Genomic DNA, 12225 nt, shown 5'->3' with positions numbered 1-12225 from the left:
TGGCCAACTTGTGCCAGTTTTCCACCACCTTCAGCATAAAAAACTTCTTCTGAATATCTAGTATGACTGGATGTCAATAAAATATTTGCATGCTTGCATCTTTTAGCAAGGCCTGTTGTGACAGGACAAGGAGTAATGGCCTTAAATTAAGGGAGGGCAGATTTAGATGGAATATAAACAAGGCATTTTTCATGCTGAGGGTAGTGAAACACTGGAACAGATTGCCCAGGGAGGTAATGGAGGCTCCATCCCTGGAAACATCCATGGTCAGGTTGGATGGGGCTCTAAGAAACCTGATCTGGTTAAAGATGTCCCTGCTTCTGCAAGGCAGTTGGTTTTGATGACCTGTAAATGTCCCTTCCAGCCCAAAGCATTCTATGGTTCTATGATGAATTTACATCTCAGTGTTGCATGTGGCCAGTGAGGGCATCCCCCTGCTTCAAGGCATGCCTGGGTTTCGCTGGAGTTATGGAAAGCCAAGCAGCCCACCACTGTGCACGGCACTTGCCGGCACCAGCCACGGCTGAGGAGGCAGCTGCTGCCTTTGGGTTCGGCACATCCAGTGACTGCCACTTTGCTCAAGCAGCATGATTTCCACAACGGAGCCAAGCTCTTGAAAAGCCTTAAAGTACCAAAGGCCAAGAGATTGAATAGGAATGAGGAATTTTGATGCCAAATCCACTCAAAGTAATTCCAAGAAATGCCCTCAGTGTTACACCCGAGGAGAAAAGGCGATTTCAGTACTGGCCTGCACTGCTTTCACCCTCGCCACTGTCCCTTCCAGCCACTGCAGCTGTGGTCCAAGGATAAGAAGCACATCCCTAGGTCTGAAATGGTTTGGTTTTGAAAGCTGTCGTTGGTCTTACAGCCCAAAGGACTAATGGCCAAGACATGTTTGAAATGGAGGAATAAGGGTCCCTCTCTTCAACATGTTTTAAATCAATACTCTGTATTTACTACATACCATTATGTACTAAATAGATTATGTAGATTACGTACCAGCGGTTCCAGTCTTCAATGGCAGATGAGCTAGGCTTTTTGTCTTTGTAAAAAAAGCATTTTGAGGAGTATGTTGTTGAATCTTTACTAATGAGAGTTTTCCATCTCAAAACGAGAACAAAATATTTCTCAGTACTGTAAAGTGTGACAAATTGAACCTGGCACGTATAACTGGTTCACTAGCTGCCCTTCTGCCAGCCTCTCCATATGGCCTCCTTGACAGGCATTTGCAAATTGCCTCTTTGAAGCAGTGCATCTACATACGAGTCAAAGTTTTATACATCTTCCATTTTCAACAAGATATGGGTAGAATACACTGCTTCTAGAAATTCTCTTTTGAGGTATAATTTACTGTATATTTTATTTGTAGTAAAATAACCACCACAGTTACTCTCAATTTATTGCACATATCACTACACTGACCATAACGCATGCTAAAACGAGCATCAGGGTTCTTGCTGTATGAAATGCATATTCACATGAAGTTGCATTTTTATAAATTAATTTATGGTTTTAAGGTGACCCTGGATCATATATACACACACACACACACAAAGAGAGCACACACTAGCTTGCTTGCAGAAACAGGAAAGATCCACTAGCCACCTTGTGAAAGACAGAGTTTGAAGTCAGAGACCAAGCTACGCAAACTCTCCCACTCAACGAAAGGGTGAGAAGCAGCATGTTCAGTTCTCCTCTTGCCTTCAAGGTGCTATCATCCAGCACTCACTCAACCCCTCCTCAACAGCTTTCTTCATTTCATCTCTTCTAAATCTCACTCTTCCTCCATTTCTGCCCAGCCTCCCAGCCTCGTCCTCACTGGCCTCATTTCCCAGCTGACTACCCAGCTGCATCTACCCTTGCACATTCCTTACCCTCATCTTCTTGTTTGACTAAAGCCTTCATTGACCAAAGAAATGTTTTGCATGCTTTCATCAAATCATACTGCCTCTTCTGAGTTTTTTGTTACTGCGTCTTTTTTTTCTGACTGTCATCTGGGTCCCCCCCGCCTCCCAAACTTTTCACCCTTCCCATTGTATTTCGCCATGCTTTACTATTTGCTTTTGGCATTCCATCTCTTTCTCTCTTCTTTCTTTAATGGCTCTGATTGCAGATGCCCTTTATGTTTCTTCTTTGCCCTTGACCCTTCATTTTTTTCTCATTGCCAAACCCAAGACTTTACTCAATCTCAACAGCAGCTGTCTTTGGCTCTGCTTTTGTGTCATTGAGATATTTCTGGAGGAAAGCTGAGAACCTAGCTGCTCTCTGTGACAAATCTGTTTTCCTAATATCCAACTTTGATTTATATCCCATTTTCCCCAACACAGTGGGAACCTATGTACGAAGCCTGCTGTCCCCACTCTCTGCACAAAAATCAAATCATTTCCTTTGGGAAACATTTTCTCACCTCATATTTTTCACCTCCTTTGCCTGCCTTCCCAGTCTGCCACGGCCCTAATGCTGATGTTCTACTTCTCCAATATTTGTTCTCCTCTCTTGTGCTAAGTGAACATACTCCCTTTCACTTCGTACTATAGCCCTTTCACACATGATCATTTTCCTCCCTTAACTGTTTGATCTAGTTATTGCTCTTGCAGTGCAATAATTCTCTAATCTGTCCTGAGCAGAGGAGGCAGAACCCACCTCTCAATCTAGTTTGTTTTAGACTATTGTTCCATATTCTTTCTGTTTCACATACAGGCTCCATGAACGTGGTGTTCACAACACGTCTGGGGCTCCTCTGTTACATGGTCTACAGTCTGCCTGCAGATCTTTGTGCTTAGTTGTCATCAATGTCATTGTAGTGCCTAAAGAATTCCTCCTACCTAAATCAAATCCTGCTTAATCTGTCAATCTCTTTCAACAATACTCTTGACATCTTGTGTTTGTCTTTGCTTGATACAATGACTTCCACATGCTTCTCTAACCATTCTTTGAGCCTGTTTGTCAGCAGATCCGCTACAGGTTATCCATCCTTTGTTTATGAGGGTTGCCACAGCAACTTCATCCTTTTCCCCCTTTTTCTCTATGCCTTACCACTAGATAATCTTATTCCAATAAAACTGCTCTCAGTCCTTAATTTGGATTTATCTTCTGTCCAAATAAAGCCCCCTTTGCTGTCTAGCCACATGCTGAGTTTAATCTCAATCCTTGTTTCTACTAGACCCCCGACTTGTGAGCTGGACACCCTTTTCTCTGTCTGTCCCTCAGCTGAGATAATCATAGAATGGTTTAGGTTGGAAGGGACCTTAAAGATCATCTATAGCCAACACCCATGCCTTGGGCAAGGACACCTCCCACTAGGTCAGGCTGCCCAAGGCCCCATCCAACCTGGCTTTGAACACCTCCAGGGATGGGGCTTCCACAGCTTCTCTGGGCACCCTCACAGTAAAAAATTTCTTCCCTAAATCTAATCTAAATCTCCCCTCTTTTGGCTTAAAACCATTCCCCCTCATGCTGTCAGTGCACTCCCCAAAAGATGGCCTCCTCATCTTTCCTGCAGGCCCCCTTTAAGTACTGCATCTTTGATTCTGCTATCTTGGAAATCTCCCCAGGGCCCAGACCCTTTTGCACAGCCTCTAGGTACAGCCGTCCACAACCTTGCAAGTCTGTTTACCTGCTTCCCACATGCACAAACCCAGTGCAGCATCTCCTGGTCTTTCAGCAGTACTCCGCTAAGTCCAGACGTGAAAGTGACCCCATGGCATCTCCCTTCCTTTGCCTTTTTTTCTAGGAGGGGTTTTCTTTCCTCTGTTTGTTTGTACGGTTGATTCACTGTTTCATACTGAGTTCTCTTACAAATGAAGTCAAGACAATTCTTGATTATCTGCGTCAGCTGAAAATATCATAGAATCTTTAGGTTGGAAAAGACCTTAGAGATCATCAAGCTCAACTGTATTTGTCCATTACCAAATCATGTCCCTAAGCACTTCATCTACCCAAACAGCTCCAGGAATGGTGACTCAATCACCCCCTTGTGCAGCTGTTCCAGTGCCCAGTAACACTTTCGGTGAAGAATTATAGAATGACCTGAGCTGGGAGGGACCCACAAGGATCATCTAGTCCAAATCCCTGCATAGGATAACTCAAACATTCACACAATGTGTCTGACAGTGTTGTCCAAATGTTTCTTGAATATTGTCAGGCTTGGTGCCATTACTGCTTCTCTGGGGAGCCTGTTCCAGTGCTCCACTGCCCTCTGTGTGAAGAACCTTTTCCTAATACCCAACCTAAACCTCCCCTGGCACATCTTCCTGCCATTCCTTTGGGTCCTATCATCGGTCACCAGAGAGGAGAGACCAGTGCCCGCTCCTCCTCCTTCCCTTGTTAGTAGACTGCAATGAGGTCTCCCCTCAGTCTCCTCTTCTCAAGGCTGACCAAGTGACTTCATCCACTTCTCATACAGTTTCCACTCTAAAGCCTTCACCAACTTTGTGGCCTCCTCGGGATGCTCTCCAGTAGCTTGATATCCTTTCTATCCTGTGGCGCCTGAAACTGCACACAGAACTCAAGGTAGGGATAGAGAAGAACATATATGAGGAAGATTTATTTTCCCCAGTGCTGGAGAAGGAATGTCACTGGAAAATGAGTTTCTTGAAAGCCAGTTACTATTAGTTTGATGCCGCGAAAAGCCAGACTCAAGAATCTTATTAAGTAAGGTATCCTTTTATGTGACGTTGTGCATGCAGGGTGTAGCTCCACCTAACGTGTGTGCAACTTTCAACACAATTCACAAAGGCTCTGCACAGTCAAAGCACATATATTCATTACTTTTCCCGGAACAGATGTGTCTACTATAATCAGTTCCTGGAATTTATTTACATAAGTTTCCTCCCTTGGCGCACGCGCTCTGCCTTCTGGGGGCCTTGGGCTGGAGGCTTCTGGAGGAAGGCTTGCAGTCTTCTTCACAGTGAAGTGCTTGAGTCCCCTTCTCGTGCATGCTCTTAAGACTCCTTGGGCACCTCGTCAAGTTTGTATCTGGTCCTAGCCGGTTCTTTTTTACTTATCATTGTGCTAGTTCTTGTTATCCGGCTTAATTAGATAGTGTCACATTCTTTCTAATTGCAGCCTTGTTAAAATTCCTTATGTAAGCTTAACTATCCAGGCACAGGGTAGCTAAGTTACTATTCAAGCTAATCCTATATTTTAGCTCTAAAAGCACAAAGAAACATACACCAAACATATAATAGGTTAGTAACTTATAACAAATGATTTCTTCCTTCAAGTCCCGTGTGAGAGGCACGAGAAATCAGGCTTCACTGGTTCAGAACTCCTTTCTGTCACAGAGCACATTTTTGCAGATGGAAATGTGACACTGTTTTGCTTTTTAAATTTCCCCTAACGTCCAACCTAACCTTCCCCTGGCGCAGCACGAGGCACTAAGGAGCAAAGAGAGCACATAACCCCTCACCCAGCCCGTGTGAACGGTGTGAGGGCCCCGTTACGTGACGGGACCGAGAAGAAGGGGCCCCGCACCTCGCTCTGCAGGCCCCAGGGCGACCCAGCCGTGAGTGCCGGGGAGAGGAGGGGGGCATGCGGGAGCCGGCGCAGCTCGGGAGCGCCGCGGCGAGTTCGTCCCATGAGGCGAACGGAACCCATACCCTCGGGCTAAGGCCGCGCGCGCGCGCGCGCGCTACGCGACATGGCGGCCGCGCGCGCGCTACGCGGGGCGGAGGAGGAGGCGCCGCACGGGGGGGAGGGCTGCGGGGGGGGGTGCGGCGCCTGAGGCGGGCGCGAGGAGGAGGAGCCGCCGAGGGGCAGCCGCGCGCGCGAGGTGGGTGGGGGGAGCGCCTCGCAGGGGCGGCAGCCGGGCACGCGCGGGGAGGGGGCGGTGCCTGTGGGCGGGGGGGGGCGCGGAGGGGCGTGCGGGGGCGTGGGGGCTTGAGGAGTCGGGTCTCGGAGAGGGGGGACCGGGGCGCGCGGGGAGGCGGGGGGAGGGCAGCCGCGTGCGACTGAATGTGGCGGGGGGGGTGTGGGCAGAGGTGCGCGCGTGGAGGCAGCGGGGTGGGGGGACGGCCCCGCGCTCGGAGGAGTCGGGGGGCGCGGAGGGGCAGCGGGGAGCGCGTAGAGCCGGGGAGGGGCGGGGGCGGTATCGCTCCGCTCCGCGCTGTGTGTGCGCGGCGGCCGTTGGCGGAGGACTGGTCGCCGGGTCCTGCGCCGCGTGCAGGGCCGGGGAGGCGATCCGGCCCCTCTGCTCCGTCCTCCTGAGGCCCCGCCTGGAGTGTTGTGTCTGGCTCGGGAATCCTCACCGTAAGAAGGATATGGAGCTGTTGGAACGGGTCCAGAGGGGGGCTAGGAAGATGAATCGAGGGCCTGAGCACCTCTGCTATGAGGACAGGCTGAGAGAGTTGGGGTTGCTCAGCCTGGAGAAGAGAAGGCTCCAAGGAGAGCATAAGGGGTACCTGAGGGGGCTGCAAGGAAGCTGGAGAGGGACTATTCACAAAGACTTGTGCTGGTAGGACTAGGGGCAATGAGTATAAACTGGAGAGGAGCAGATTTAGACTAGATAAAAGGAAGAATTTCTTCACTGTGAGGATGGTGAGATACTGGCACAGGCTGCCCAGGGAAGCTGTGGCTGCCCTATCCCTGGAGGTGTTCAAGGCCAGGTTGGATGGGGCCTTGGGCAGCCTGATCTGGTGGGAGGTGTCCCTGCCCATGACGGGGATTGGAATGAGATGATCTTTAAGGTTCCTTCTCCTTCCATCCCAAACTATTCTATGATTCTGTGATCAGAGGGCTGGAGCACCTCCTATACGAGGACAGGCTGAGAGAGCTGGGCTTGTTCAGCCTGGAGGAGAGAAGGTTCTGAGGAGACCTTATAGCGACCTTCCAGTACTTGGAGGGGCTACAGGAGAGATGAAGAGGGACTTTTTACAAGGCCATGGAGTGATAGGACAAGGGGGAATGGCTTTAAACTGGAAGGGGGAAGATTTAAGTTAGACATTAGGAAGAAATCCCTCACTATGAGAGTGGTGAGGCACTGCCACAGATTGCCCAGTATCCCCCCCGCCCCGGAAGGGTTCAAGGCCAGGCTGGATGGGGCCTGGACCAGCCTGGTCTGGTGGGAGGTGTCCCTGCCCATGGCAGGGGGGTTGGAACTGGATGATCTTCAAGGTCTCTTCCAACCCAAACCATTCTATGATTCTCAGTCTGTTAAATCATAGTCAGTAGCATCGCCTTTGGTCGGGTTTAAACATAAGCTCCGTTCACTTTGCCTTAAGGCAAGCTGGCTAGCACAGGAGGCTGTAAAATGGTCTTGTGGCTCTGTCATGAGGCTGGCGTGATTGTCGCTGCCCCATGCTGACAGGGTGGCATATGCCAGCCTGGTGATGCCACCGCCGGCCAGCTGTCAGGGCACCTGGCTGTGTCAGGGCAGGCAGTGGGCTCCCCACGCCAAGGGTTTTATTATCAGGCAGCAAATGTCGCCACACGTGGGTGCTCCACTACCTGAAGTTTCAGCGAATGCAGACTGGTGCGTGCCTGGCAATCAGGCATTTGCCTACAGGACAGCTGGAGAGGGCATCTTTATCAGGGAGTGCAGTGACGGCATGAGGGTTAATGAATTTAAGCTGAAAGAAGGGAGATTTGGATTAGATATTAGGAAGTTTTCTGCTGTGAGAGTGATGAGGCACTGGCACAGGTTGCCCAGAGAAGTCATGGAAGTGCCATCCCTGGAGCTGTTTAAGTTGAGGTTGGATGAGGCTTGGAGCAGTGTGATCTAGTGGAGGTGTCCCTGCCCATGGCAGGGTGGTAGGATCTAGGTGTTCTTTAAGGTCTATTCCAGCCCAAACCGTTCTATAGTTGTGTGATCAGATGGCAGCCTAGTGACAGCCCTTTCGATTAATCAGAGACACAGTGTTTTAGACCCATTACTGCAAGTCTGTGCATTGTATTAACATGAGTTAATGTTTTGATTCTCTGAGTCCTGGATTTTCTTTAGAACTTCGTTGTCTTTTGCTGTTGACGTCCTTTACATTAGGACTTCATCCTGCTATTGCTATAGCTCTGTTGCTACTTGCATAGTTAAAGTTCATACACACAATGGGATTTTAACAACAGATGCACAAGAATCAAGTGAGACATCAAGAATGTAGAAGCAGATGGAATAACTCCAGGTGTAGCACTGTATTCTTGTTATGTGTCATTTTTAACAAGTATTTCCCATTTCCATTAAATAATCATCTCATACAAGAATTTAGAGCAGAGTTGTGTTTAAAAGATTCTTTCCACTCCCATTTTCTGGCTTTTTAAATGGAAGCATCACAGTGGGACAAATGTGTGCCAAACTGATAGCAGAATATGCCTTTGTGAAATTACTCTGCAGTTTACTATGGTTGTAAATAGTTTGTCAGATTTCTTCATGAAATATTGAAGAACTGGTACTCTGTAGTTTTGTTTCTGCAAGATTCACAGAAATGCAGCTAGCTTCTCACGAGTTGTGCTGTGAGCATCACTCGTAGATCTAGGACAAGTTGTTCCACTTTAGATGTGTCATCAAAACAAACTGGGGCAGTTTATGTGGCAGAAGGAAATGGAATGAACTTTTTCACTCTCAGTGGCAAGTTTGCTTTCTGAAGTAGGATATTGACAAGTATCCCTGAAATTTTCCATAAGACCTTTGCTATAAGATACTGGCAAAATTGTATGATCAAAATACTACTCCTTTTGCCCACTCAATCCTTTAATTTACTTTAGTCATAAATCCAGTTGCAGGATCCCTTCATTCTTATTTCTGGACATGTCTAGTTTCTGTTCATCCTTAGAAGTCAACAGTAGGAAATCTGAGGGGGATCATGCAGGATGCCAGCATGAACGTTGACAGACCGTTTAGTGTAGGTGGCTATATAAAAAGAGTTAATAAAAATGGGAAATGCTATGGGATTTTTGCTGTCACTTGGAGAGTTGTATCTGATGGTCCAAAGGCTCTGTCTCACTCCCCGTGCAAAAAGTACATTGGTGTCTCACCCTTTTAGGACTGTAATATAATGTCAGGATTGGTGTTTGAGCTCCAGCGACAGTGAAGGATGTGTGATGTGCCTTTGGGCTAGGAAATCTTGGAGATGACACTTTCAGAATTTCAGATGACATTTTCCAGGGGAAGAAGTGTTGCTGCCACTACCAGTCAGCAGTTCTGGTCCTTTTACTGCTCTAGCAGGCAGCAGGGACTTGTTTGCCGCAAAGGTTTCAGTAGTTGTCAGAGTGCTGAGTCTCCTGGCCTGCTGATGGGTGACACTGCCCGGTTGCTAACTGTGATAGATGCGGTTCTTGCTCTGATTGGGTGACATTTGATCTAACAGCAAGCAAGCCAAAATGCCACAGGTAATGCTTGGGACAGATGTCTAAAATAGATCAACTTGCAGCTTGCATCAAAACATGTAGCAATTCTGCAGAGAATCTGGCATTGATGACCCATAAAGGCTCTTCTTTCTGTACGCTGGCAGCTATGTGGAAGCTCATAAAGACCCTTTGCAGGTGTGCTGTGGTGCATCTTGGCCTTTGGACTTGGTCTACGTATCTTTGCTTTGGTGGTATGCTGATGTTGGCAGCTGGACAATTCTATTAGGTTACATGGAAATGCTAATTTTTCACTGTATTCAGTGCCTGTTTTGCCTTTTCAGTGTGATGCAAGAGGTTTTTTTTAATGTATGTAATTATCAAAACTGTTTTCACAGTTCATGGTCAGTCCTACAGGGATATTCTTTACCATATCCACAAATGTACCTGGAGACTCATTTGGCTGTATTTTGTAGGGTGTGTTTAGATGAGTTTGTGGTGGTTATACCATTTTTTTCTTGATTGCATTCTAGTAATGCAAGTGTAATCCTCTTAATTAATCAAGAGTTGATAAAAATCTTTTGTTAGGTATTACACAGATAGTAACAAAAAATGCCACACTTGCCTGAAAGAGCTGGCAAATTATAAGAGAAGGGAAGCAGTGGATCTTGGCAGATTGAAGCAGTGATATGGTAGTAGGCAGCATGGCAGGTTATTTCCCCGACACACTGATGATCTGGTTCAGGTTTCTTACAAGCTTCATAGTGAAGGCACAGCATGGGAAGACTTGCTAAGGTACCACATTTCAAAATGTAGCAAGTGAGCTGTAGGCATTGTAGAAAGACAGACTCAACCTCCGAGTAACAAGTATAAGATGATAAGATGGGCATAGGTTTTGGGGAGTCTGGACAGGGAAGGTGTAGTTTGCTTCTCTATCTCTTGCATAAAGACGAGCAAGAGTAACAAATTGTTTTGTTTTATTTTGTTTTGTTTTCCCTAAAAGAAAAGTGAATTTAGTTCATGCTAGCCTTGTATGTACTGAGTTCCAGAAAAATATAACACTTCAAAAAATAACATTTATTTTAGGAACTACATCCAGCTCTTTCTAGTTTCTAAATATGTACTTTATGAAGAGCATGCATTTCTAAGCATATTAACATTAAATATAGACTACTTAACACTAATATAGACTACTTCAGGTATATCTTATGTTACGAATGGTCTAGGCATAGAAATTTAGCACATCGATTTTTGGCCTTTTGTCAAATTTGAAGCTTTTAAAGTTAGCTAGGCAGATCATCTGCTGCTTTTGAAGTGGTTTGATATTTCTAGAAAGGTGGAAATAAGCAGTTGTAGTGAGGAGCTTTTGATCTTAATCAGCTTTTTGTAGGCAGACTGCCATTAGGAGTCTTTTAAGAAGTAAAAAGTAAGTAGCGAATAGCAAGTTGTGATGATTACATTTCAAAGTCTTGTATACTGAGCTCAAAGAATCTGGACATTGACAAGGACTTTGTATGAAATGATTGTTTAAAGGGAACAGATTTAGCTCTTACTATTTCTCTTTTCCTGTGAAGCTGCATAATTTTTACTTAAGATTTTTACTATGTGCCATTTCAAGACCAGGGTGGAGCTAACACACTCTCTGAACTTATTTTTTTCTACTGCAAAAATAAGGTGTATTTTTAAATTTGTCAGATTCATTAGTCAAATATCATTTGGACAGTGACTTGATTTTTTGCCTATGAAATGAAAAACTTACCATATTCATTTTCCCATCACTAAAAGAAATTTCCAAGCAAGGATGCATGGAGACTTCTTTCTGCATTCAGAGGGAGAGTCTGTCTCATTTAGGATACTCCACAGTTGATGGCTGTAGCCACAAATCACTCATTGAAGATACACAAAAATTAGGAGAATGGATTGGAAAGAACCAAATCATGGGGATATTGTCAAGGTTTTTTATCTTCAGTGTATCAGGTTCATTTTATGTAATTGTTCATTTCTTCTTCGCCTGCTTGTCCTGAATGGCTTCTGACTACAACAGAAACCTAGAGAATTTATCTCTTGCTTTTTTCTTAGCTGTATTTTATGCGTTCTTTGGTCTTTGTCTCTTCGGGATTTTCATGCCAATAAAGGCTTAGTCTTTTATTTCCCATAAATGGAAATATTTCTGAGAAGTAATTTCTGAAGCACCTTAGGTTTCTTCCTTGTTTATCACAATTGAATATAATAATCAAATTCTTGGACTTAGCATGTTGGTTTTGAAATGTTGATCATATTTTTAATTGATAAGAGAAATCTTTTGTTTGTCGTGTTTTTTGTTCCCAAATATAGTGGAAAAGGGCAGAGTATTGCATATATACTGTGCTACTTGCATTGAAGTTGCTTGCTGACTAGCTTGTTGCTCTTAGCCTTTCATCCTGCTTACAGGCTTTTCAAAATCGGGCACAAACGCTGGCTGCGTAGGTCCTTGATATGCTGCGGCTTTTACAAGAGCTCACAGGTCAGTAGACATTGTCTGATGGTTGCCTGTCTTTATGTGTGTTCATGAAAACTGATTGATCTAATGGTCCGTGTTATATTTTGTTCAGCCTGCTCTTACTGAAAGAAGACTGAAAAATCTCTGTGTTGGTGTGGGTTTGCAAACCTGCAGTGTTGATGCTGCCTTCTTACACCAGCATTCATTTCTAATGACATGTTGGTTATGCTGGGCAAGAAATGCTACATTTTCAGTCATTATAGGTAACATCTGACTCTCTGTCTTTTCCATGTGTCCTGAAGGGACCCTAGAGAGAATGGGTTTGGTGATGGGCTGGGCATGCCCCAACCTGGATTGTATCATCTGGCCTATGGGCCACAGGATTTCACAGGTGGTAAAGACTTGCTTGTATTTCAGCTGGTTAGGCCCATAGTTGTTCTTTCGTGAAGTTACCCAAGCTCTCAAAATGTAGT

The 12225-nt window shown here is 45.7% G+C and overlaps 1 protein-coding gene across 10 annotated transcripts in view; it reads left to right on the top strand.

The window, feature by feature from the left end:
- The first annotated feature begins 5708 nt into the window (after nt 1–5708).
- Nucleotides 5709–12225, top strand: part of USP45 (ubiquitin specific peptidase 45) — a 56643-nt gene continuing 50126 nt past the window's right edge. For 2 of the 10 annotated variants that reach the window (XM_054061373.1, XM_054061369.1), the window contains exon 1: nt 9497–11776. The gene's annotated coding sequence lies outside the window, so the exon portion shown is untranslated. The other 8 variants (XM_054061368.1, XM_054061366.1, XM_054061371.1 and 5 more) reach the window with 8 other exon arrangements.

The sequence above is a fragment of the Cuculus canorus genome, chromosome 3, assembly GCF_017976375.1.
Source record: "Cuculus canorus isolate bCucCan1 chromosome 3, bCucCan1.pri, whole genome shotgun sequence".
Taxonomy (NCBI): Eukaryota; Metazoa; Chordata; class Aves; order Cuculiformes; family Cuculidae; genus Cuculus; species Cuculus canorus.
This window is presented reverse-complemented; position numbering and strand designations above follow the sequence as displayed.